The sequence below is a fragment of the Stenella coeruleoalba genome (assembly GCF_951394435.1).
Source record: "Stenella coeruleoalba genome assembly, contig: scaffold_37, whole genome shotgun sequence".
Lineage (NCBI taxonomy): Eukaryota > Metazoa > Chordata > Mammalia > Artiodactyla > Delphinidae > Stenella > Stenella coeruleoalba.
This window is the reverse complement of record NW_027645927.1, coordinates 1,636,057-1,663,139: the sequence shown is the minus strand read 5'-3', so window position 1 is coordinate 1,663,139 and position 27,083 is coordinate 1,636,057. Positions and strand designations below refer to the sequence as shown.

General features: G+C 43.9%; 1 long non-coding RNA gene across 15 annotated transcripts in view; it reads left to right on the top strand.

Annotated features, from left to right (window-relative positions):
* LOC307181459 overlaps nt 1-27,083 on the top strand; it is a 1,863,373-nt gene that overhangs the window by 1,244,428 nt on the left and 591,862 nt on the right. Inside the window, exon 1 of one of the 15 annotated variants that reach the window (XR_013826819.1) lies at nt 2,965-3,021. The exons of 12 other annotated variants lie outside the window; for them this stretch is intronic. This is a non-coding gene — a long non-coding RNA (uncharacterized lncRNA). Of the gene's footprint in view, nt 1-2,964; nt 3,022-4,538; nt 4,602-20,322; nt 20,379-27,083 lie in introns of those variants that run through there. 2 more of the 15 variants (XR_013826820.1, XR_013826821.1) reach the window with 2 other exon arrangements.

Genomic DNA, 27,083 nt, shown 5'->3' with positions numbered 1-27,083 from the left:
AGGACCATAAGTGGAAGTGCACTAGGCTCTGTTGCTTTGTTTTTTAGATGTTTCAGGAAACACCATACACTTCTCCGGAGTGGCTGTTGGCAATTTACATCCCGCCCATCAGCATAACAAGGCTCCCAGTTCTCCATGTCCTGTCCTGCCTTTCTGGATTTTACACTTTTTTCAGATGGCCCTTTTGACCGGGGAGAAGTGAGACTTCATTGTAGTGCAGATTTCCTTTGCAAGCTTGCTTGGTTGGCCAAAAAGGGCGTATGCGTTTTTTCCTGAATATATTCAGGAAAAAACGCATACGCCCTTTTTGGCCAAGTGCATCATTGTGGACGTTCTGCCTCTTTTCCTATGCTTTCAATGCAATTCCAGTCTACCTCCTGAAATCGGTTTCCTGCAATTCTGCCCCGCTTTCAAGTCCTCTTGGCAGCCTTACTTCAGTGTATTTTTGGACGATAGCTGTCATTGATAACTCTGCAGGTTTGTGAATTACAGTGCCCCTGAGCTCCTTTCTTCAACTCGCTTTCTTGTGACCTGGCCGCAACACCGCAGGATGTCTTCAGGCCCTAATCTGGTTCCGGCACGGCACGCTGAGCCTTTGGTTAATTTCTCTTCCTGGTGGGAAATGAGAGTTAAATTTGCCCGTCCAGACACCTCCAGCTAGCCTCTCATTGGTTCTCGCTATTCCTGTTCATCTTCCGCAGAAATTGCAAACTGGGCCAAACAGGAGGTTAAAGGCGCTGAGTCTGCAAGTGGGGAGAGTGTTAGTAAAGCGTCTGGAATGTTGCACCCGAGTACCAGGGGAGGAAAACTGAGACATATTTGAACACGTCTCCCGTTCACATGGTTGATCATACTTGGGTTCCACATGCATGTTTTAGCTGAAGGAAGAATACCTTAAACCTGGAGAGTTGAGACCCGTGTAATGGGTACCATGCAATATGACTTCAAAGGGTCTTCATTTGCTCTCCGAACCTCTCCAATCCTATCACTGCTGCGTTTATGCCCCTGTACACATGCTTGATTCTCTTTTGGAGGCATAGCAATCCATAGGTTTTAAGATACTTACTAGTCAGGTATATTCTTAAGAGTTTAATATGGGGTGTGGAGTCCATTTCGTTGAGCAAGGAGTAGCTCTTGTCTATTCCATATTTGGCTTAAGGAACTTTATCTGTGCTCATTTCAATCTCTGGTTTTATGCAGCACCCCAACTCACCTTTACCCTTAAGCAAGCATAAGTTGGTTTTCTAAATTTGAGACCCTGTTCTGTTTTGTAATTCAGTTCCTCTGTAGCCAAGTTTAAATTCCATGTATTACTGATATTTTTTGATGTTTCTTTTTCTGTGTGACTTATTTAAGTTAGAATCACCATACCCGAATCCACTCATTATGCTGCTACGGGCCTGGTGACATAGATTTCATTGCTGAGTGATATTGCTTTGTACATGAGTACCACAACTTCTTTATCCATTTTTCACTTTCTGTGATATTGAACTTGTACGGTAAACGAGGTTCTTGTAAACAGAGGCGTCCCAAACTTTGGGGTGGCTGTGTCTTTTTGATTTTAATTTCCCTAAGCTATAGGACCATAAGTGGAAGTGCCTTAGGTTCTGTTGCTTTGTTTTTTAGATGTTTCAGAAAACACCATACACTTCTCCCGAGTGGTTGTTGGCAATTTACATCCCGCCCATCAGCATAACAAGGCTCCCAGTTCTCCATGGCCTGTCCTGCCTTTCTGGATTTTACACTTTTTTCAGATGGCCCTTTTGACGGGGGGAAGTGAGACTTCATTGTAGTGCAGATTTCCTTTGCAAGCTTGCTTGGTTGGCCAAAAAGGGCGTATGCGTTTTTTCCTGAATATATTCAGGAAAAAACGCATACGCCCTTTTTGGCCAAGTGCATCATTGTGGACGTTCTGCCTCTTTTCCTATGCTTTCAATGCCATTCCAGTCTACCTCCTGAAATCGGTTTCCTGCAATTCTGCCCCGCTTTCAAGTCCTCTTGGCAGCCTTACTTCAGTCTATTTTTGGACGATAGCTGTCATTGATAACTCTGCAGGTTTGTGAATTACAGTGCCCCTGAGCTCCTTTCTTCAACTCGCTTTCTTGTGACCTGGCCGCAACACCGCAGGATGGCTTCAGGCCCTAATCTGGTTACGGTACGGCACGCTGAGCCTTTGGTTAATTCCTCTTCCTGGTGGGAAATGAGAGTTAAATTTGCCCGTCCAGACACCTCCAGCTAACCTCTCATTGGTTCTCGCTATTCCTGTTCATCTTCCGCAGAAATTGCAAACTGGGCCAAACAGGCGGTTAAAGGGACTGACTCTCCAAGTCGGGAGAGTGTTAGTAAAGCGTCTGGAATGTTGCACCCGAGTACCAGGGTAGGAAAACTGAGACATATTTGAACACGTCTCCCGTTCACATGGTTGATCATACTCTGGGTTCCACATGCATGTTTTAGCTGAAGGAAGAATACCTTAAACCTGGAGAGTTGAGACCCGTGGAATGAGTACCGTGCAATATGACTTCAAAGGGTCTTCATTTGCTCACCGAACCTCTCCAATCCTATCACTGCTGCATTTATGCCCCTGTACACACGCTTGATTCTCTTTTGGAGACATAGCAATCCATAGGTTTTAAGATACTTACTAGTCAGGTACATTCTTAGGCGTTTAATATGCGGTGTTGAGTCCATTTCATTGAGCAAGGAGTAGCTCTTGTCTATTCCATATTTGGCTTAAGGAACTTTATCTGTGCTCATTTCAATCTCTGGTTTTATGCAGCACCCCAACTCACCTTTCCCCTTAAGCAAGCATAAGTTGGTTTTCTAAATTTGAGACCCTGTTCTGTTTTGGAATGCAGTTCCTGTGTAGCCAAGTTTACATTCCGTGTATTAGTGATATCTTATGATGTTTCTTTTTCTGTGTGACTTATTTCAGTTAGAATCATCGTACCTGAATCCACTCATTATGCTGCTATGGGCCTGATGACATAGATTTCATTGCTGAGTGATTCTGCTTTGTACGTAAGTACGACAAGTTCTTTATCCATTTTTCACTTTCTGTGATATTGAACTTGTACGGTAAACGAGGTTCTTGTAAACGGAGGTGTCCCAAACTTTGGGGTGGCTGTGTCTTTTTGATTTTAATTTCCCTAAGCTATAGGACCATAAGTGGAAGTGCCCTAGGTTCTGTTGCTTTGTTTTTTAGATGTTTCAGGAAACACCATACACTTCTCCCGAGTGGTTGTTGGCAATTTACATCACGCCCATCAGCATAACAAGGCTCTCAGTTCTCCATGGCCTGTCCTGCCTTTCTGGATTTTACACTTTTTTCAGATGGCCCTTTTGACCGGGGGGAAGTGAGACTTCATTGTAGTGCAGATTTCCTTTGCAAGCTTGCTTGGTTGGCCAAAAAGTGCGTATGCGTTTTTTCCTGAATATATTCAGGAAAAAACGCATACGCCCTTTTTGGCCAAGTGCATCATTGTGGACGTTCTGCCTCTTTTCCTGTGCTTTCAATGCAATTCCAGTCTACCTCCTGAAATCGGTTTCCTGCAATTCTGCCCCGCTTTCAAGTCCTCTTGGCAGCCTCACTTCAGTCTATTTCTGGACGATAGCTGTCATTTATAACTCTGCAGGTTTGTGAATTACAGTGCCCCTGAGCTCCTTTCTTCAACTCGCTTTCTTTTGAGCTGGCCGCAACACCGCAGGATGGCTTCAGGCCCTAATCTGGTTACGGTACGGCACGCTGAGCCTTTGGTTAATTCCTCTTCCTGGTGGGAAATGAGAGTTAATTTTGCCCGTCCAGACACCTCCAGCTAACCTCTCATTGGTTCTCGCTATTCCTGTTCATCTTCCGCAGAAATTGCAAACTGGGCCAAACAGGCGGTTAAAGGGACTGACTCTCCAAGTCGGGAGAGTGTTAGTAAAGCGTCTGGAATGTTGCACCCGAGTACCAGGGTAGGAAAACTGAGACATATTTGAACACGTCTCCCGTTCACATGGTTGATCATACTCTGGGTTCCACATGCATGTTTTAGCTGAAGGAAGAATACCTTAAACCTGGAGAGTTGAGACCCGTGGAATGGGTACCGTGCAATATGACTTCAAAGGGTCTTCATTTGCTCACCGAACCTCTCCAATCCTATCACTGCTGCGTTTATGCCCCTGTACACACGCTTGATTCTCTTTTGGAGACATAGCAATCCATAGGTTTTAAGATACTTACTAGTCAGGTACATTCTTAGGCGTTTAATATGCGGTGTTGAGTCCATTTCGTTGAGCAAGGAGTAGCTCTTGTCTATTCCATATTTGGCTTAAGGAACTTTATCTGTGCTCATTTCAATCTCTGGTTTTATGCAGCACCCCAACTCACCTTTCCCCTTAAGCAAGCATAAGTTGGTTTTCTAAATTTGAGACCCTGTTCTGTTTTGGAATGCAGTTCCTGTGTAGCCAAGTTTACATTCCGTGTATTAGTGATATCTTATGATGTTTCTTTTTCTGTGTGACTTATTTCAGTTAGAATCATCGTACCTGAATCCACTCATTATGCTGCTATGGGCCTGATGACATAGATTTCATTGCTGAGTGATACTGCTTTGTACGTAAGTACGACAAGTTCTTTATCCATTTTTCACTTTCTGTGATATTGAACTTGTACGGTAAACGAGGTTCTTGTAAACAGAGGCGTCCCAAACTTTGGGGTGGCTGTGTCTTTTTGATTTTAATTTCCCTAAGCTATAGGACCATAAGTGGAAGTGCCCTAGGTTCTGTTGCTTTGTTTTTCAGATGTTTCAGGAAACACCATACACTTCTCCCGAGTGGTTGTTGGCAATTTACATCACGCCCATCAGCATAACAAGGCTCTCAGTTCTCCATGGCCTGTCCTGCCTTTCTGGATTTTACACTTTTTTCAAATGGCCCTTTTGACCGGGGGGAAGTGAGACTTCATTGTAGTGCAGATTTCCTTTGCAAGCTTGCTTGGTTGGCCAAAAAGTGCGTATGCGTTTTTTCCTGAATATATTCAGGAAAAAACGCATACGCCCTTTTTGGCCAAGTGCATCATTGTGGACGTTCTGCCTCTTTTCCTGTGCTTTCAATGCAATTCCAGTCTACCTCCTGAAATCGGTTTCCTGCAATTCTGCCCCGCTTTCAAGTCCTCTTGGCAGCCTTACTTCAGTCTATTTCTGGACGATAGCTGTCATTTATAACTCTGCAGGTTTGTGAATTACAGTGCCCCTGAGCTCCTTTCTTCAACTCGCTTTCTTGTGACCTGGCCGCAACACCGCAGGATGGCTTCAGGCCCTAATCTGGTTCCGGTACGGCACGCTGAGCCTTTGGTTATTTCCTCTTCCTGGTGGGAAATGAGAGTTAAATTTGCCCGTCCAGACACCTCCAGCTAGCCTCTCATTGGTTCTCGCTATTCCTGTTCATCTTCCGCAGAAATTGCAAACTGGGCCAAACAGGAGGTTCAAGGCGCTGACTCTCCAAGTGGGGAGAGTGTTAGTAAAGCGTCTGGAATGTTGAACCCGAGTACCAGGGGAGGAAAACTGAGACATATTTGAACACGTCTCCCGTTCACATGGTTGATCATACTTGGGTTCCACATGCATGTTTTAGCTGAAGGAAGAATACCTTAAACCTGGAGAGTTGAGACCCGTGTAATGGGTCCCATGCAATATGACTTCAAAGGGTCTTCATTTGCTCACCGAACCTCTCCAATCCTATCACTGCTGCGTTTATGCCCCTGTACACATGCTTGATTCTCTTTCGGAGACATAGCAATCCATAGGTTTTACGATACTTACTAGTCAGGTACATTCTTAGGCGTTTAATATGCGGTGTTGAGTCCATTTCGTTGAGCAAGGAGTAGCTCTTGTCTATTCCATATTTGGCCTAAGGAACTTTATCTGTGCTCATTTCAATCTCTGGCTTTATGCAGCACCCCAACTCACCTTTCCCCTTAAGCAAGCATAAGTTGGTTTTCTAAATTTGAGACCCTGTTCTGTTTTGGAATTCAGTTCCTGTGTAGCCAAGTTTACATTCCGTGTATTAGTGATATCTTATGATGTTTCTTTTTCTGTGTGACTTATTTCAGTTAGAATCATCGTACCTGAATCTACTCATTATGCTGCTACGGGCCTGATGACATAGATTTCATTGCTGAGTGATACTGCATTGTACGTAAGTACCACAAGTTCTTTATCCATTTTTCACTTTCTGCGATGTTGAACTTGTACTGTAAACGAGGTTCTTGTAAACAGAGCCGTTCCAAACTTTGGGGTGGCTGTGTCTTTTTGATTTTAATTTCCCTAAGCTATAGGACCATAAGTGGAAGTGCCCTAGGCTCTGTTGTTTCGTTTTTTAGATGTTTCAGGAAACACCATACACTTCTCCCGAGTGGTTGTTGGCAATTTACATCCCGCCCATCAGCATAACAAGGCTCCCAGTTCTCCATGCCTGTCCTGCCTTTCTGGATTTTACACTTTTTTCAGATGGCCCTTTTGACGGGGGGAAGTGAGACTTCATTGTAGTGCAGATTTCCTTTGCAAGCTTGCTTGGTTGGCCAAAAAGGGCGTATGCGTTTTTTCCTGAATATATTCAGGAAAAAACGCATACGCCCTTTTTGGCCAAGTGCATCATTGTGGACGTTCTGCCTCTTTTCCTGTGCTTTCAATGCCATTCCAGTCTACCTCCTGAAATCGGTTTCCTGCAATTCTGCCCCGCTTTCAAGTCCTCTTGGCAGCCTTACTTCAGTCTATTTTTGGACGATAGCTGTCATTTATAACTCTGCAGGTTTGTGAATTACAGTGCCCCTGAGCTCCTTTCTTCAACTCGCTTTCTTTTGAGCTGGCCGCAACACCGCAGGATGGCTTCAGGCCCTAATCTGGTTACGGTACGGCACGCTGAGCCTTTGGTTAATTCCTCTTCCTGGTGGGAAATGAGAGTTAAATTTGCCCGTCCAGACACCTCCAGCTAACCTCTCATTGGTTCTCGCTATTCCTGTTCATCTTCCGCAGAAATTGCAAACTGGGCCAAACAGGCGGTTAAAGGGACTGACTCTCCAAGTCGGGAGAGTGTTAGTAAAGCGTCTGGAATGTTGCACCCGAGTACCAGGGTAGGAAAACTGAGACATATTTGAACACGTCTCCCGTTCACATGGTTGATCATACTCTGGGTTCCACATGCATGTTTTAGCTGAAGGAAGAATACCTTAAACCTGGAGAGTTGAGACCCGTGGAATGGGTACCGTGCAATATGACTTCAAAGGGTCTTCATTTGCTCACCGAACCTCTCCAATCCTATCACTGCTGCGTTTATGCCCCTGTACACACGCTTGATTCTCTTTTGGAGACATAGCAATCCATAGGTTTTAAGATACTTACTAGTCAGGTACATTCTTAGGCGTTTAATATGCGGTGTTGAGTCCATTTCGTTGAGCAAGGAGTAGCTCTTGTCTATTCCATATTTGGCTTAAGGAACTTTATCTGTGCTCATTTCAATCTCTGGTTTTATGCAGCACCCCAACTCACCTTTCCCCTTAAGCAAGCATAAGTTGGTTTTCTAAATTTGAGACCATGTTCTGTTTTGGAATGCAGTTCCTGTGTAGCCAAGTTTACATTCCGTGTATTAGTGATATCTTATGATGTTTCTTTTTATGTGTGACTTATTTCAGTTAGAATCATCGTACCTGAATCTACTCATTATGCTGCTACGGGCCTGATGACATAGATTTCATTGCTGAGTGATATTGCATTGTACGTAAGTACCACAAGTTCTTTATCCATTTTTCACTTTCTGCGATGTTGAACTTGTACTGTAAACGAGGTTCTTGTAAACAGAGCCGTTCCAAACTTTGGGGTGGCTGTGTCTTTTTGATTTTAATTTCCCTAAGCTATAGGACCATAAGTGGAAGTGCCCTAGGCTCTGTTGCTTTGTTTTTTAGATGTTTCAGGAAACACCATACACATCTCCCAAGTGTCTGTTGGCAATTTACATCCCACCCATCAGCATAACAAGGCTCCCAGTTCTCAATGGCCTGTTGCCTTTGTGGATTTTACACTTTTTTCAGATGGCCCTTTTGACCGGGGGGAAGTGAGACTTCATTGTAGTGCAGATTTCCTTTGCAAGCTTGCTTGGTTGGTCAATAAGGGCGTATGCGTTTTTTCCTGAATATATTCAGGAAAAAACGCATACGCCCTTTTTGGCCAAGTGCATCATTGTGGACGTTCTGCCTCTTTTCCTATGCTTTCAATGCAATTCCAGTCTACCTCCTGAAATCGGTTTCCTGCAATTCTACCCCGCTTTCAAGTCCTCTTGGCAGCCTTACTTCAGTCTATTTTTGGACGATAGCTGTCATTTATAACTCTGCAGGTTTGTGAATTACAGTGCCCCTGAGCTCCTTTCTTCAACTCGCTTTCTTGTGACCTGGCCGTAACACCGCAGGATGGCTTCAGGCCCTAATCTGGTTCCGGCACGGCACGCTGAGCCTTTCGTTATTTCCTTTTCCTGGTGGGAAATGAGAGTTAAATTTGCCCGTCCAGACACCTCCAGCTAGTCTCTCATTGGTTCTCGCTATTCCTGTTCATCTTCCGCAGAAATTGCAAACTGGGCCAAACAGGAGGTTAAAGGCGCTGAGTCTCCAAGTGGGGAGAGTGTTAGTAAAGCGTCTGGAATGTTGCACCCGAGTACCAGGGGAGGAAAACTGAGACATATTTGAACATGTCTCCCGTTCACATGGTTGATCATACTTGGGTTCCACATGCATGTTTTAGATGAAGGAAGAATACCTTAAACATGGAGAGTTAAGACCCGTGTAATGGGTACCATGCAATATGACTTCAAAGGGTCTTCATTTGCTCACCAAACCTCTCCAATCCTATCACTGCTGCGTTTATGCCCCTGTACACATGCTTGATTCTCTTTCGGAGACATAGCAATCCATAGGTTTTAAGATACTTACTAGTCAGGAACATTCTTAAGCGTTTAATATGGGGTGTTGAGTCCATTTCGTTGAGCAAGGAGTAGCTCTTGTCTATTCCATATTTGGCTTAAGGAACTTTATCTGTGCTCATTTCAATCTCTGGTTTTATGCAGCACCCCAACTCACCTTTCCCCTTAAGCAAGAATAAGTTGGTTTTCTAAATTTGAGACCCTGTTCTGTTCTGTAATTCAGTTCCTGTGTAGCCAAGTTTACATTCCGTGTATTACTGATATCTTATGATGTTTCTTTTTCTGTGTGACTTATTTCAGTTAGAATCATCATACCTGAATCCACTCATTGTGCTGCTAAGGGCCTGATGACACAGATTTCATTGCTGAGTGATATTGCTTTGTAAGTAAATACCACAACTTCTTTATCCATTTTTCACTTTCTGCGATGTTGAACTTGTACTGTAAACGAGGTTCTTGTAAACAGAACTGATCCAAACTTTGGGGTGGCTGTGTGTTTTTGATTTTAATTTCCCTAAGCTATAGGACCATAAGTGGAAGTGCCCTAGGTTCTGTTGCTTTGTTTTTTAGATGTTTCAGGAAACACCATACACTTCTCCCGAGTGGTTGTTGGCAATTTACATCCCGCCCATCAGCATAACAAGGCTCCCAGTTCTCCATGGCCTGTCCTGCCTTTCTGGATTTTACACTTTTTTCAGATGGCCCTTTTGACTGGGGGGAAGTGAGACTTCATTGTAGTGCAGATTTCCTTTGCAAGCTTGCTTGGTTGGCCAAAAAGGGCGTATGCGTTTTTTCCTGAATATATTCAGGAAAAAACGCATACGCCCTTTTTGGCCAAGTGCATCATTGTGGACGTTCTGCCTCTTTTCCTATGCTTTCAATGCAATTCCAGTCTACCTCCTGAAATCGGTTTCCTGCAATTCTGCCCCGCTTTCAAGTCCTCTTGGCAGCCTTAGTTCAGTCTATTTTTGGACGATAGCTGTCATTTATAACTCTGCAGGTTTGTGAATTACAGTGCCCCTGAGCTCCTTTCTTCAACTTGCTTTCTTGTGACCTGGCCGCAACACCGCAGGATGGCTTCAGGCCCTAATCTCGTTCCGGCACGGCACGCTGAGCCTTTGGTTATTTCCTCTTCCTGGTGGGAAATGAGAGTTAAATTTGCCCGTCCAGACACCTCCAGCTAGTCTCTCATTGGTTCTCGCTATTCCTGTTCATCTTCCGCAGAAATTGCAAACTGGGCCAAACAGGAGGTTAAAGGCGCTGAGTCTCCAAGTGGGGAGAGTGTTAGTAAAGCGTCTGGAATGTTGCACCCGAGTACCAGGGGAGGAAAACTGAGACATATTTGAACACGTCTCCCGTTCACATGGTTGATCATACTTGGGTTCCACATGCATGTTTTAGCTGAAGGAAGAATACCTTAAACCTGGAGAGTTGAGACCCGTGTAATGGGTACCATGCAATATGACTTCAAAGGGTCTTCATTTGCTCTCCGAACCTCTCCAATCCTATCACTGCTGCGTTTATGCCCCTGTACACATGCTTGATTCTCTTTTGGAGGCATAGCAATCCATAGGTTTTAAGATACTTACTAGTCAGGTATATTCTTAAGAGTTTAATATGGGGTGTGGAGTCCATTTCGTTGAGCAAGGAGTAGCTCTTGTCTATTCCATATTTGGCTTAAGGAACTTTATCTGTGCTCATTTCAATCTCTGGTTTTATGCAGCACCCCAACTCACCTTTACCCTTAAGCAAGCATAAGTTGGTTTTCTAAATTTGAGACCCTGTTCTGTTTTGTAATTCAGTTCCTCTGTAGCCAAGTTTAAATTCCATGTATTACTGATATTTTTTGATGTTTCTTTTTCTGTGTGACTTATTTCAGTTAGAATCACCATACCCGAATCCACTCATTATGCTGCTACGGGCCTGGTGACATAGATTTCATTGCTGAGTGATATTGCTTTGTACATGAGTACCACAACTTCTTTATCCATTTTTCACTTTCTGTGATATTGAACTTGTACGGTAAACGAGGTTCTTGTAAACAGAGGCGTCCCAAACTTTGGGGTGGCTGTGTCTTTTTGATTTTAATTTCCCTAAGCTATAGGACCATAAGTGGAAGTGCACTAGGCTCTGTTGCTTTGTTTTTTAGATGTTTCAGGAAACACCATACACTTCTCCGGAGTGGCTGTTGGCAATTTACATCCCGCCCATCAGCATAACAAGGCTCCCAGTTCTCCATGTCCTGTCCTGCCTTTCTGGATTTTACACATTTTACAGATGGCCCTTTTGACCGGGGAGAAGTGAGACTTCATTGTAGTGCAGATTTCCTTTGCAAGCTTGCTTGGTTGGCCAAAAAGGGCGTATGCGTTTTTTCCTGAATATATTCAGGAAAAAACGCATACGCCCTTTTTGGCCAAGTGCATCATTGTGGACGTTCTGCCTCTTTTCCTATGCTTTCAATGCAATTCCAGTCTACCTCCTGAAATCGGTTTCCTGCAATTCTGCCCCGCTTTCAAGTCCTCTTGGCAGCCTTACTTCAGTCTATTTTTGGACGATAGCTGTCATTTATAACTCTGCAGGTTTGTGAATTACAGTGCCCCTGAGCTCCTTTCTTCAACTCGCTTTCTTGTGACCTGGCCGCAACACCGCAGGATGGCTTCAGGCCCTAATCTGGTTCCGGTACGGCACGCTGAGCCTTTGGTTATTTCCTCTTCCTGGTGGGAAATGAGAGTTAAATTTGCCCGTCCAGACACCTCCAGCTAGCCTCTCATTGGTTCTCGCTATTCCTGTTCATCTTCCGCAGAAATTGCAAACTGGGCCAAACAGGAGGTTAAAGGGACTGACTCTCCAAGTGGGGAGAGTGTTAGTAAAGCGTCTGGAATGTTGCACCCGAGTACCAGGGGAGGAAAACTGAGACATATTTGAACACGTCTCCCGATCACATGGTTGATCATACTCTGGGTTCCACATGCATGTTTTAGCTGAAGGAAGAATACCTAAAATCTGCGTAGTTGAAACCCGTGGAATGGGTACTATGCAATATGACATCAAAGGTCTTCATTTGCTCACTGAACCTCTCCAATCCTATCACTGCTGCGTTTATGCCCCTGTACACATGCTTGATTCTCTTTCAGAGACATAGCAATCTATAGGTTTAAGATACTTACTAGTCAGGTACATTCTTAGGCATTTAATATGCGGTGTTGAGTCCATTTCGTTGAGCAAGGAGTAGCTCTTGTCTATTCCATATTTGGCTTAAGGAACTTTGTGCTCATTTCAATCTCTGGTTTTATGCAGCACCCCAACTCACCTTTCCCCTTAAGCAAGCATAAGTTGGTTTTCTAAATTTGAGACCCTGTTCTGTTCTGTAATTCAGTTCCTGTGTAGCCAAGTTTACATTCCGTGTATTACTGATATCTTATGATGTTTCTTTTTCTGTGTGACTTATTTCAGTTAGAATCATCATACCTGAATCAACTCATTGTGCTGCTAAGGGCCTGATGACACAGATTTCATTGCTGAGTGATATTGCTTTGTAAGTAAATACCACAACTTTTTTATCCATTTTTCACTTTCTGTGATATTGAACTTGTACGGTAAACGAGGTTCTTGTAAACGGAGGAGTCCCAAACTTTGGGGTGGCTGTGTCTTTTTGATTTTAATTTCCCTAAGCTATAGGACCATAAGTGGAAGTGCCCTAGGCTCTGTTGTTTCGTTTTTTAGATGTTTCAGGAAACACCATACACTTCTCCGGAGTGTCTGTTGGCAATTTACATCCCGCCCATCAGCATAACAAGGCTCCCAGTTCTCAATGGCCTGTTGCCTTTCTGGATTTTACACTTTTTTCAGATGGCCCTTTTGACCGGGGGGAAGTGAGACTTCATTGTAGTGCAGATTTCCTTTGCAAGCTTGCTTGGTTGGCCAAAAAGGGCGTATGCGTTTTTTCCTGAATATATTCAGGAAAAAACGCATACGCCCTTTTTGGCCAAGTGCATCATTGTGGACGTTCTGCCTCTTTTCCTATGCTTTCAATGCAATTCCAGTCTACCTCCTGAAATCGGTTTCCTGCAATTCTGCCCCGCTTTCAAGTCCTCTTGGCAGCCTTACTTCAGTATATTTTTGGACGATAGCTGTCATTTATAACTCTGCAGGTTTGTGAATTGCAGTGCCCCTGAGCTCCTTTCTTCAACTCGCTTTCTTGTGGCCTGGACGCAACTCCGCAGGATGGCTTCAGGCCCTAATCTGGTTCCGACCCGGCATGCTGAGCCTTTGGTTATTTCCTCTTCCTGGTGGGAAATGAGAGTTAAATTTGCCCGTCCAGACACCTCCAGCTAGCCTCTCATTGGTTCTCGCTATTCCTGTTCATCTTCCGCAGAAATTGCAAACTGGGCCAAACAGGATGTTAAAGGCGCTGACTCTCCAAGTTGGGAGAGTGTTAGTAAAGCGTCTGGAATGTTGCACCCGAGTACCAGGGGAGGAAAACTGAGACATATTTGAACACGTCTCCCGTTCACATGGTTGATCATACTCTGGGTTCCACATGCATGTTTTAGCTGAAGGAAGAATACCTTAAACCTGGAGAGTTGAGACCCGTGGAATGGGTACCATGCAATATGACTTCAAAGGGTCTTCATTTGCTCACCGAACCTCTCCAGTCCTATCACTGCTGCGTTTATGCCCCTGTACACATGCTTGATTCTCTTTTGGAGGCATAGCAATCCATAGGTTTTAAGATACTTACTAGTCAGGTACATTCTTAGGCGTTTAATATGGGGTTTTGAGTCCATTTCGTTGAGCAAGGAGTAGCTCTTGTCTATTCCATATTTGGCTTAAGGAACTTTATCTGTGCTCATTTCAATCTCTGGTTTTATGCAGCACCCCAACTCACCTTTCCCCTTAAGCAAGCATAAGTTGCTTTTCTAAATTTGAGACCCTGTTCTGTTCTGTAATTCAGTTCCTGTGTAGCCAAGTTTACATTCCGTGTATTACTGATATCTTATGATGTTTCTTTTTCTGTGTGACTTATTTCAGTTAGAATCATCATACCTGAATCCACTCATTGTGCTGCTAAGGGCCTGATGACACAGATTTCATTGCTGAGTGCTATTGCTTTGTAAGTAAATACCACAACTTCTTTATCCATTTTTCACTTTCTGCGATGTTGAACTTGTACTGTAAACGAGGTTCTTGTAAACAGAGCCGTTCCAAACTTTGGGGTGGCTGTGTCTTTTTGATTTTAATTTCCCTAAGCTATAGGACCATAAGTGGAAGTGCCTTAGGTTCTGTTGCTTTGTTTTTTAGATGTTTCAGAAAACACCATACACTTCTCCCGAGTGGTTGTTGGCAATTTACATCCCGCCCATCAGCATAACAAGGCTCCCAGTTCTCCATGGCCTGTCCTGCCTTTCTGGATTTTACACTTTTTTCAGATAGCCCTTTTGACGGGGGGAAGTGAGACTTCATTGTAGTGCAGATTTCCTTTGCAAGCTTGCTTGGTTGGCCAAAAAGGGCGTATGCGTTTTTTCCTGAATATATTCAGGAAAAAACGCATACGCCCTTTTTGGCCAAGTGCATCATTGTGGACGTTCTGCCTCTTTTCCTATGCTTTCAATGCCATTCCAGTCTACCTCCTGAAATCGGTTTCCTGCAATTCTGCCCCGCTTTCAAGTCCTCTTGGCAGCCTTACTTCAGTCTATTTTTGGACGATAGCTGTCATTTATAACTCTGCAGGTTTGTGAATTACAGTGCCCCTGAGCTCCTTTCTTCAACTCGCTTTCTTTTGAGCTGGCCGTAACACCGCAGGATGGCTTCAGGCCCTAATCTGGTTACGGTACGGCACGCTGAGCCTTTGGTTATTTCCTCTTCCTGTTGGGAAATGAGAGTTAAATTTGCCCGTCCAGGCACCTCCAGCTAGCCTCTCATTGGTTCTCGCTATTCCTGTTCATCTTCCGCAGAAATTGCAAACTGGGCCAAACAGGAGGTTAAATGCGCTGACTCTCCAAGTGGGGAGAGTGTTAGTAAAGCGTCTGGAATGTTGCACCCGAGTACCAGGGGAGGAAAACTGAGACATATTTGAACACGTCTCCTGTTCACATGGTTGATCATACTCTGGGTTCCACATGCATGTTTTAGCTGAAGGAAGAATACCTTAAACCTGGAGAGTTGAGACCCGTGTAATGGGTACCATGCAATATGACTTCAAACGGTCTTCATTTGCTCACCGAACCTCTCCAATCCTATCACTGCTGCGTTTATGCCCCTGTACACACGCTTGATTCTCTTTTGGAGACATAGCAATCCATAGGTTTTAAGATACTTACTAGTCAGGTACATTCTTAGGCGTTTAATATGGGGTGTTGAGTCCATTTCGTTGAGCAAGGAGTAGCTCTTGTCTATTCCATATTTGGCTTAAGGAACTTTATCTGTGCTCATTTCAATCTCTGGTTTTATGCAGCACCCCAACTCACCTTTCCCCTTAAGCAAGCATAAGTTGCTTTTCTAAATTTGAGACCCTGTTCTGTTTTGGAATGCAGTTCCTGTGTAGCCAAGTTTACATTCCGTGTATTAGTGATATCTTATGATGTTTCTTTTTCTGTGTGACTTATTTCAGTTAGAATCATCGTACCTGAATCCACTCATTATGCTGCTACGGGCCTGATGACATAGATTTCATTGCTGAGTGATACTGCATTGTACGTAAGTACCACAAGTTCTTTATCCATTTTTCACTTTCTGTGATATTGAACTTGTACGGTAAAGGAGGTTCTTGTAAACGGAGGAGGCCCAAACTTTGGGGTGGCTGTGTCTTTTTGATTTTAATTTCCCTAAGCTATAGGACCATAAGTGGAAGTGCCCTAGGCTCTGTTGCTTCGTTTTTTAGATGTTTCAGGAAACACCATACACTTCTCCTGAGTGTCTGTTGGCAATTTACATCCCGCCCATCAGCATAACAACGCTCCCAGTTCTCAATGGCCTGTTGCCTTTCTGGATTTTACACTTTTTTCAGATGGCCCTTTTGACCGGGGGGAAGTGAGACTTCATTGTAGTGCAGATTTCTTTGCAAGCTTGCTTGGTTGGCCAAAAAGGGCGTATGCGTTTTTTCCTGAATATATTCAGGAAAAAACACATATGCCCTTTTTGGCCAAGTGCATCATTGTGGACGTTCTGCCTCTTTTCCTATGCTTTCAATGCAATTCCAGTCTACCTCCTGAAATCGGTTTCCTGCAATTCTGCCCTGCTTTCAAGTCCTCTTGGCAGCCTTACTTCAGTCTATTTCTGGACGATAGCTCTCATTTATAACTCTGCAGGTTTGTGAATTACAGTGCCCCTGAGCTCCTTTCTTCAACTCGCTTTCTTGTGACCTGGCCGCAACACCGCAGGATGGCTTCAGGCCCTAATCTGGTTCCGGTACGGCACGCTGAGCGTTTGGTTATTTCCTCTTCCTGGTGGGAAATGAGAGTTAAATTTGCCCGTCCAGGCACCTCCAGCTAGCCTCTCATTGGTTCTCGCTATTCCTGTTCATCTTCCGCAGAACTTGCAAACTGTGCCAAACAGGAGGTTCAAGGCGCTGACTCTCCAAGTGGGGAGAGTGTTAGTAAAGCGTCTGGAATGTTGTACCCGAGTACCAGGGGAGGAAAACTGAGACATATTTGAACACGTCTCCCGTTCACATGGTTGATCATACTCTGGGTTCCACATGCATGTTTTAGCTGAAGGAAGAATACCTTAAACCTGGAGAGTTGAGACCCGTGTAATGGGTACCATGCAATATGACTTCAAAGGGTCTTCATTTGCTCACCGAACCTCTCCAATCCTATCACTGCTGCGTTTATGCCCCTGTACACACACTTGATTCTCTTTTGGAGACATAGCAATCCATAGGTTTTAAGATACTTACTAGTCAGGTACATTCTTAGGCGTTTAATATGGGGTGTTGAGTCCATTTCGTTGAGCAAGGAGTAGCTCTTGTCTATTCCATATTTGGCTTAAGGAACCTTATCTGTGCTCATTTCAATCTCTGGTTTTATGCAGCACCCCAACTCACCTTTCCCCTTAAGCAAGCATAAGTTGGTTTTCTAAATTTGAGACCCTGTTCTGTTTTGGAATGCAGTTCCTGTGTAGCCAAGTTTACATTCCGTGTATTAGAGATATCTTATGATGTTTCTTTTTCTGTGTGACTTATTTTAGTTAGAATCATCGTACCTGAATCCACTCATTATGCTGCTACAGGCCTGATGACATAGATTTCATTGCTGAGTGATACTGCATTGTACGTAAGTACCACAAGTTCTTTATCCATTTTTCACTTTCTGTGATATTGAACTTGTACGGTAAACGAGGTTCTTGTAAACGGAGGAGTCCCAAACTTTGGGGTGGCTGTGTCTTTTTGATTTTAATTTCCCTAAGCTATAGGACCATAAGTGGAAGTGCCCTAGGCTCTGTTGCTTCGTTTTTTAGATGTTTCAGGAAACACCATACACTTCTCCTGAGTGTCTGTTGGCAATTTACATCCCGCCCATCAGCATAACAAGGCTCCCAGTTCTCAATGGCCTGTTGCCTTTCTGGATTTTACACTTTTTTCAGATGGCCCTTTTGACCGGGGGGAAGTGAGACTTCATTGTAGTGCAGATTTCCTTTGCAAGCTTGCTTGGTTGGCCAAAAAGGGCGTATGCGTTTTTTCCTGAATATATTCAGGAAAAAACGCATACGCCCTTTTTGGACAAGTGCATCATTGTGGACGTTCTGCCTCTTTTCCTATGCTTTCAATGCAATTCCAGTCTACCTCCTGAAATCGGTTTCCTGCAATTCTGCCCTGCTTTCAAGTCCTCTTGGCAGCCTTACTTCAGTCTATTTCTGGACGATAGCTCTCATTTATAACTCTGCAGGTTTGTGAATTACAGTGCCCCTGAGCTCCTTTCTTCAACTCGCTTTCTTGTGACCTGGCCGCAACACCGCAGGATGGCTTCAGGCCCTAATTTTGTTCCGGCCCGGCATGCTGAGCCTTTCGTTAATTCCTCTTCCTGGTGGGAAATGAGAGTTAAATTTGCCCGTCCAGACACCTCCAGCTAGTCTCTCATTGGTTCTCGCTATTCCTGTTCATCTTCCGCAGAAATTGCAAACTGGGCCAAACAGGAGGTTAAAGGGACTGACTCTCCAAGTCGGGAAAGTGTTAGTAAAGCGTCTGAATGTTGCACCCGAGTACCAGGGGAGGAAAACTGAGACATATTTGAATACGTCTCCCGTTCACATGGTTGATCATACTTGGGTTCCACATGCATGTTTTAGCTGAAGGAAGAATACCTTAAACCTGGAGAGTTGAGACCCGTGTAATGGGTACCATGCAATATGACTTCAATGGGTCTTCATATGCTCACCGAACCTCTCCAATCCTATCACTGCTGCGTTTATGCCCCTGTACACATGCTTGATTCTCTTTCGGAGACATAGCAATCCATAGGTTTTAAGATACTTACTAGTCAGGTACATTCTTAGGCGTTTAATATGGGGTGTTGAGTCCATTTCGTTGAGCAAGGAGTAGCTCTTGTCTATTCCATATTTGGCTTAAGGAACTTTATCTGTGCTCATTTCAATCTCTGGTTTTATGCAGCACCCCAACTCACCTTTCCCCTTAAGCAAGCATAAGTTGGTTTTCTAAATTTGAGACCCTGTTCTGTTCTGTAATTCAGTTCCTGTGTAGCCAAGTTTACATTCCGTGTATTACTGATATCTTATGATGTTTCTTTTTCTGTGTGACTTATTTCAGTTAGAATCATCATACCTGAATCCACTCATTGTGCTGCTAAGGGCCTGATGACACAGATTTCATTGCTGAGTGATATTGCTTTGTAAGTAAATACCACAACTTCTTTATCCATTTTTCACTTTCTGCGATGTTGAACTTGTACTGTAAACGAGGTTCTTGTAAACAGAACCGATCCAAACTTTGGGGTGGCTGTGTGTTTTTGATTTTAATTTCCCTAAGCTATAGGACCATAAGTGGAAGTGCCCTAGGTTCTGTTGCTTTGTTTTTTAGATGTTTCAGGAAACACCATACACTTCTCCCGAGTGGTTGTTGGCAATTTCCATTCCGCCCTTCAGCATAACAAGGCTCCCAGTTCTCCATGGCCTGTCCTGCCTTTCTGGATTTTACATTTTTTTCAGATGGCCCTTTTGACCGGGGGGAAGTGAGACTTCATTGTAGTGCAGATTTCCTTTGCAAGCTTGCTTGGTTGGCCAAAAAGGGCGTATGCATTTTTTCCTGAATATATTCAGGAAAAAACGCATACGCCCTTTTTGGCCAAGTGCATCATTGTGGACGTTCTGCCTCTTTTCCTATGCTTTCAATGCAATTCCAGTCTACCTCCTGAAATCGGTTTCCTGCAATTCTGCCCCGCTTTCAAGTCCTCTTGGCAGCCTTACTTCAGTCTATTTTTGGACGATAGCTGTCATTTATAATTCTGCAGGTTTGTGAATTACAGTGCCCCTGAGCTCCTTTCTTCAACTCGCTTTCTTTTGAGCTGGCCGCAACACCGCAGGATGTCTTCAGGCCCTAATCTGGTTCCGGCACGGCACGCTGAGCCTTTGGTTATTTCCTCTTCCTGGTGGGAAATGAGAGTTAAATTTGCCCGTCCAGACACCTCCAGCTAGTCTCTCATTGGTTCTCGCTATTCCTGTTCATCTTCCACAGAAATTGCAAACTGGGCCAAACAGGAGGTTAAAGGGACTGACTCTCCAAGTGGGGAGAGTGTTAGTAAAGCGTCTGGAATGTTGCACCCGAGTACCAGGGGAGGAAACCTGAGACATATTTGAACACGTCTCCCGTTCACATGGTTGATCATACTCTGGGTTCCACATGCATGTTTTAGCTGAAGGAAGAATACCTTAAACCTGGAGAGTTGAGACCCTTGTAATGGGTACCATGCAATATGACTTCAAAGGGTCTTCATTTGCTCACCGAACCTCTCCAATCCTATCACTGCTGCGTTTATGCCCCTGTACACACGCTTGATTCTCTTTTGGAGACCTAGCAATCCATAGGTTTTAAGATACTTACTAGTCAGGTACATTCTTAGGCGTTTAATATGGGGTTTTGAGTCCATTTCGTTGAGCAAGGAGTAGCTCTTGTCTATTCCATATTTGGCTTAAGGAACTTTATCTGTGCTCATTTCAATCTCTGGTTTTATGCAGCACCCCAACTCACCTTTACCCTTAAGCAAGCATAAGTTGGTTTTCTAAATTTGAGACCCTGTTCTGTTTTGGAATGCAGTTCCTGTGTAGCCAAGTTTACATTCCGTGTATTAGTGATATCTTATGATGTTTCTTTTTCTGTGTGACTTATTTCAGTTAGAATCATCGTACCTGAATCCACTCATTATGCTGCTACGGGCCTGATGACATAGATTTCATTGCTGAGTTATACTGCATTGTACGTAAGTACCACAAGTTCTTTATCCATTTTTCACTTTCTGTGATATTGAACTTGTACGGTAAACGAGGTTCTTGTAAACGGAGGCGTCCCAAACTTTGGGGTGGCTGTGTCTTTTTGATTTTAATTTCCCTAAGCTATAGGACCATAAGTGGAAGTGCCCTAGGCTCTGTTGCTTTGTTTTTTAGATGTTTCAGGAAACACCATACACTTCTCCCGAGTGGTTGTTGGCAATTTACATCCCGCCCATCAGCATAACAAGGCTCCCAGTTCTCCATGGCCTGTCCTGCCTTTCTGGATTTTACACTTTTTTCAGATGGCCCTTTTGACCGGGGAGAAGTGAGTCTTCATTGTAGTGCAGATTTCCTTTGCAAGTTTGCTTGGTTGGCCAAAAAGGGCGTATGCGTTTTTTCCTGAATATATTCAGGAAAAAACGCATACGCCCTTTTTGGCCAAGTGCATCATTGTGGACATTCTGCCTCTTTTCCTATGCTTTCAATGCAATTCCAGTCTACCTCCTGAAATCGGTTTCCTGCAATTCTGCCCCGCTTTCAAGTCCTCTTGGCAGCCTTACTTCAGTCTAGTTTTGGACGATAGCTGTCATTTATAACTCTGCAGGTTTGTGAATTACAGCGTCCCTGAGCTTCTGTCTTCAACTCGCTTTCTTGTGACCTGGCCGCAACACCGCACGATGTCTTCAGGCCCTAATCTGGTTCTGGCACGGCACGCTGAGCCTTTGGTTAATTCCTCTTCCTGGTGGGAAATGAGAGTTAAATTTGCCCATCCAGACATCTCCAGTTAGCCTCTCATTGGTTCTCGCTATTCCTGTTCATCTTCCGCAGAAATTGCAAACTGGGCCAAACAGGAGGTTAAAGGGACTGACTCTCCAAGTGGGGAGAGTGTTAGTAAGCGTCTGGAATGTTGCACCCGAGTACCAGGGTACGAAAACTGAGACATATTTGAACACGTCTCCCGATCACATGGTTGATCATACTCTAGGTTCCACATGCATGTTTTAGCTGAAGGAAGAATACCTTAAACCTGGGTAGTTGAAACCCTTGGAATGGGTACCATGCAATATGACTTCAAAGGGTCTTCATTTGCTCACGAACCTCTCCAATCCTATCACTGCTGCGTTTATGCCCCTGTACACATGCTTGATTCTCTTTCGGAGACATAGCAATCCATAGGTTTTAAGATACTTACTAGTCAGGTACATTCTTAGGCGTTTAATATGCGGTGTTGAGTCCATTTCGTTGAGCAAGGAGTAGCTCTTGTCTATTCCATATTTGGCTTAAGGAACTTTATCTGTGCTCATTTCAATCTCTGGTTTTATGCAGCACCCCAACTCACCTTTCCCCTTAAGCAAGCATAAGTTAGTTTTCTAAATTTGAGACCCTGTTCTGTTCTGTAATTCAGTTCCTGTGTAGCCAAGTTTACATTCTGTGTATTACTGATATCTTATGATGTTTCTTTTTCTGTGTGACTTATTTCAGTTAGAATCATCATAACTGAATCCACTCATTGTGCTGCTAAGGGCCTGATGACACAGATTTCATTGCTGAGTGATATTGCTTTGTAAGTAAATACCACAACTTCTTTATCCATTTTTCACTTTCTGCGATGTTGAACTTGTACTGTAAACGAGGTTCTTGTAAACAGAGCCGTTCCAAACTTTGGGGTGGCTGTGTCTTTTTTATTTTAATTTCCCTAAGCTATAGGAGCATAAGTGGAAGTGCCCTAGGTTCTGTTGCTTTGTTTTTTAGTTGTTTCAGGAAACACCATACACTTCTCCCGAGTGGTTCTTGGCAATTTACATCCCGCCCATCAGCATAACAAGGCTCCCAGTTCTCCATGTCCTGTCCTGCCTTTCTGGATTTTACACTTTTTTCAGATGGCCCTTTTGACCGGGGGGAAGTGAGACTTCATTGTAGTGCAGATTTCCTTTGCAAGCTTGCTTGGTTGGCCAAAAAGTGCGTATGCGTTTTTTCCTGAATATATTCAGGAAAAAACGCATACGCCCTTTTTGGCCAAGTGCATCATTGTGGACGTTCTGCCTCTTTTCCTATGCTTTCAATGCAATTCCAGTCTACCTCCTGAAATCGGTTTCCTGCAATTCTGCCCCGCTTTCAAGTCCTCTTGGCAGCCTTACTTCAGTCTATTTTTGGACGATAGCTGTCATTTATAACTCTGCAGGTTTGTGAATTACAGTGCCCCTGAGCTCCTTTCTTCAACTCCCTTTCTTGTGACCTGGCCGCAACACCGCAGGACGGCTTCAGGCCCTAATCTGGTTCCGGCCCGGCATGCTGAGCCTTTGGTTAATTCCTCTTCCTGGTGGGAAATGAGAGTTAAATTTGCCCGTCCAGACACCTCCAGCTAGCCTCTCATTGGTTCTCGCTATTCCTGTTCATCTTCCGCAGAAATTGCAAACTGGGCCAAACAGGAGGTTAAAGGGACTGACTCTCCAAGTCGGGAGAGTGTTAGTAAAGCGTCTGGAATGTTGCACCTGAGTACCAGGGGAGGAAAACTGAGACATATTTGAACATATCTCCCGTTCACATGGTTGATCATACTCTGGGTTCCACATGCATGTTTTAGCTGAAGGAAGAATACCTTAAACCTGGAGAGTTGAGACCCGTGTAATGGGTACCATGCAATATGACTTCAAAGGGTCTTCATTTGCTCACCAAACCTCTCCAATCCTATCACTGCTGCGTTTATGCCCCTGTACACATGCTTGATTCTCTTTCGGAGACATAGCAATCCATAGGTTTTAAGATACTTACTAGTCAGGTACATTCTTAGGCGTTTAATATGCGGTGTTGAGTCCATTTCGTTGAGCAAGGAGTAGCTCTTGTCTATTCCATATTTGGCTTAAGGAACTTTATCTGTGCTCATTTCAATCTCTGGTTTTATGCAGCACCCCAACTCACCTTTCCCCTTAAGCAAGCATAAGTTTGTTTTCTAAATTTGAGACCCTGTTCTGTTCTGTAATTCAGTTCCTCTGTAGCCAAGTTTACATTCCGTGTATTACTGATATCTTATGATGTTTCTTTTTCTGTGTGACTTATTTCAGTTAGAATCATCATACCTGAATCCACTCATTGTGATGCTAAGGGCCTGATGACACAGATTTCATTGCTGAGTGATATTGCTTTGTAAGTAAATACCACAACTTCTTTATCCATTTTTCACTTTCTGCGATGTTGAACTTGTACTGTAAACGAGTTTCTTGTAAACAGAGGCGTCCCAAACTTTGGGGTGGCTGTGTCTTTTTGATTTTAATTTCCCTAAGCTATAGGACCATAAGTGGAAGTGCCCTAGGTTCTGTTGCTTTGTTTTTTAGATGTTTCAGGAAAGACAATACACTTCTCCCGAGTGTCTGTTGGCAATTTACATCCCGCCCATCAGCATAACAAGGCTCCCAGTTCTCCATGGCCTGTCCTGCCTTTCTGGATTTTACACTTTTTTCAGATGGCCCTTTTGACCGGGGGGAAGTGAGACTTCATTGTAGTGCAGATTTCTTTGCAAGCTTGCTTGGTTGGCCAAAAAGGGCGTATGCGTTTTTTCCTGAATATATTCAGGAAAAACGCATACGCCCTTTTTGGCCAAGTGCATCATTGTGGACGTTCTGCCTCTTTACCTATGCTTTCAATGCAATTCCAGTCTACCTCCTGAAATCGGTTTCCTGCAATTCTGCCCCGCTTTCAAGTCCTCTTGGCAGACTTACTTCAGTATATTTTTGGACGATAGCTGTCATTTATAACTCTGCAGGTTTGTGAATTACAGTGCCCCTGAGCGCCTTTCTTCAACTCGCTTTCTTGTGACCTGGCCGCAACACCGCAGGACGTCTTCAGGCCCTAATCTGGTTCTGGCACGGCACGCTGAGCCTTTGGTTAATTCCTCTTCCTGGTGCGAAATGAGAGTTAAATTTGCCCATCCAGACACCTCCAGCTAGTCTTTCATTGGTTCTCGCTATTCCTGTTCATCTTCCACAGAAATTGCAAACTGGGCCAAACAGGAAGTTAAAGGGACTGACTCTCCAAGTGGGGAGAGTGTTAGTAAAGCGTCTGGAATGTTGCACCCGAGTACCAGGGTACGAAAACTGAGACATATTTGAACACGTCTCCCGATCACATGGTTGATCATACTCTAGGTTCCACGTGCATGTTTTAGATGAAGAAAGAATACCTTAAACCTGGAGAGTTGAAACCCGTGGAATGGGTACCATGCAATATGACTTCAAAGGGTCTTCATTTGCTCACGAACCTCTCCAATCCTATCACTGCTGCGTTTATGCCCCTGTACACATGCTTGATTCTCTTTCGGAGACATAGCAATCCATAGGTTTTAAGATACTTACTAGTCAGGTACATTCTTAGGCGTTTAATATGGGGTTTTGTGTCCATTTCGTTGAGCAAGGAGTAGCTCTTGTCTATTCCATATTTGGCTTAAGGAACTTTATCTGTGCTCATTTCAATCTCTGGTTTTATGCAGCACCCCAACTCACCTTTCCCCTTAAGCAAGCATAAGTTGGTTTTCTAAATTTGAGACCCTGTTCTGTTTTGGAATGCAGTTCCTGTGTAGCCAAGTTTACATTCCGTGTATTAGTGATATCTTATGATGTTTCTTTTTCTGTGTGACTTATTTCAGTTACAATCATCGTACCTGAATCCACTCATTATGCTACTACGGGCCTGATGACATAGATTTCATTGCTGAGTGATACTGCATTGTACGTAAGTACCACAAGTTCTTTATCCATTTTTCACTTTCTGTGATATTGAACTTGTACGGTAAACGAGGTTCTTGTAAACGGAGGCATCCCAAACTTTGGGGTGGCTGTGTCTTTTTGATTTTAATTTCCCTAAGCTATAGGACCATAAGCGGAAGTGCCCTAGGCTCTGTTGCTTTGTTTTTAGATGTTTCAGGAAACACCATACACTTCTCCCAAGTGGTTGTTGGCAATTTACATCCCGCCCATCAGCATAACAAGGCTCCCAGTTCTCCATGGCCTGTCCTTCCTTTCTGGATTTTACACTTTTTTCAGATGGCCCTTTTGACCGGGGGGAAGTGAGACTTCATTGTAGTGCAGATTTCCTTTGCAAGCTTGCTTGGTTGGCCAAAAAGGGCGTATGCGTTTTTTCCTGAATATATTCAGGAAGAAGCGCATACGCCCTTTATGGCCAAGTGCATCATTGTGGACGTTCTGCCTCTTTTCCTATGCTTTCAATGCAATTCCAGTCTACCTCCTGAAATCGGTTTCCTGCAATTCTGCCCCGCTTTCAAGTCCTCTTGGCAGCCTTACTTCAGTCTATTTTTGGACGATAGCTGTCATTTATAACTCTGCAGGTTTGTGAATTACAGTGCCCCTGAGCTCCTTTCTTCAACTCGCTTTCTTTTGAGCTGGCCGCAACACCGCAGGATGGCTTCAGGCCCTAATCTGGTTCCGGGACGGCACGCTGAGCCTTTGGTTATTTCCTCTTCCTGGTGGGAAATGAGAGTTAAATTTGCCCGTCCAGACACCTCCAGCTAGCCTCTCATTGGTTCTCGCTATTCCTGTTCATCTTCCGCAGAAATTGCAAACTGTGCCAAACAGGAGGTTAAAGGCGCTGACTCTCCAAGTGGGGAGAGTGTTAGTAAAGCGTCTGGAATGTTGCACCCGAGTACCAGGGTACGAAAACTGAGACATATTTGAACACGTCTCCCGATCACATGGTTGATCATACTCTGGGTTCCACATGCATGTTTTAGCTGAAGGAAGAATACCTAAAACCTGGGTAGTTGAAACCCGTAGAATGGGTACCATGCAATATGAGTTCAAAGGGTCTTCATTTGCTCACCGAACATCTCCAATCCTATCACTGCTGCGTTTATGCCCCTGTACACATGCTTGATTCTCTTTCGGAGACATAGCAATCCATAGGTTTTAAGATACTTACAAGTCAGGTACATTCTTAGGCGTTTAATATGCGGTGTTGAGTCCATTTCGTTGAGCAAGGAGTAGCTCTTGTCTATTCCATATTTGGCTTAAGGAACTTTATCTGTGCTCATTTCAATCTCTGGTTTTATGCAGCACCCCAACTCACCTTTACCCTTAAGCAAGCATAAGTTGGTTTTCTAAATTTGAGAACCTGTTCTGTTCTGTCATTCAGTTCCTGTGTAGCCAAGTTTACAATCCGTGTATTAGTGATATCTTATGATGTTTCTTTTTCTGTGTGACTTATTTCAGTTAGAATCATCGTACCTGAATCCACTCATTATGATGCTACGGGCCTGATGACATAGATTTCATTGCTGAGTGATACTGCATTGTACGTAAGTACCACAAGTTCTTTATCCATTTTTCACTTTCTGTGATATTGAACTTGTACGGTAAACGAGGTTTTTGTAAACAGAGGCATCCCAAACTTTGGGGTGGCTGTGTCTTTTTGATTTTAATTTCCCTAAGCTATAGGACCATAAGTGGCAGTGCCCTAGGCTCTGTTGCTTTGTTTTTTAGATGTTTCAGGAAACACCATACACTTCTCCCGAGTGTCTGTTGGCAATTTACATCCCGCCCATCAGCATAACAAGGCTCCCAGTTCTCCATGGCCTGTCCTGCCTTTCTGGATTTTACACTTTTTTCAGATGGCCCTTTTGACCAGGGGGAAGTGAGACTTCATTGTAGTGCAGATTTCCTTTGCAAGCTTGCTTGGTTGGCCAAAAA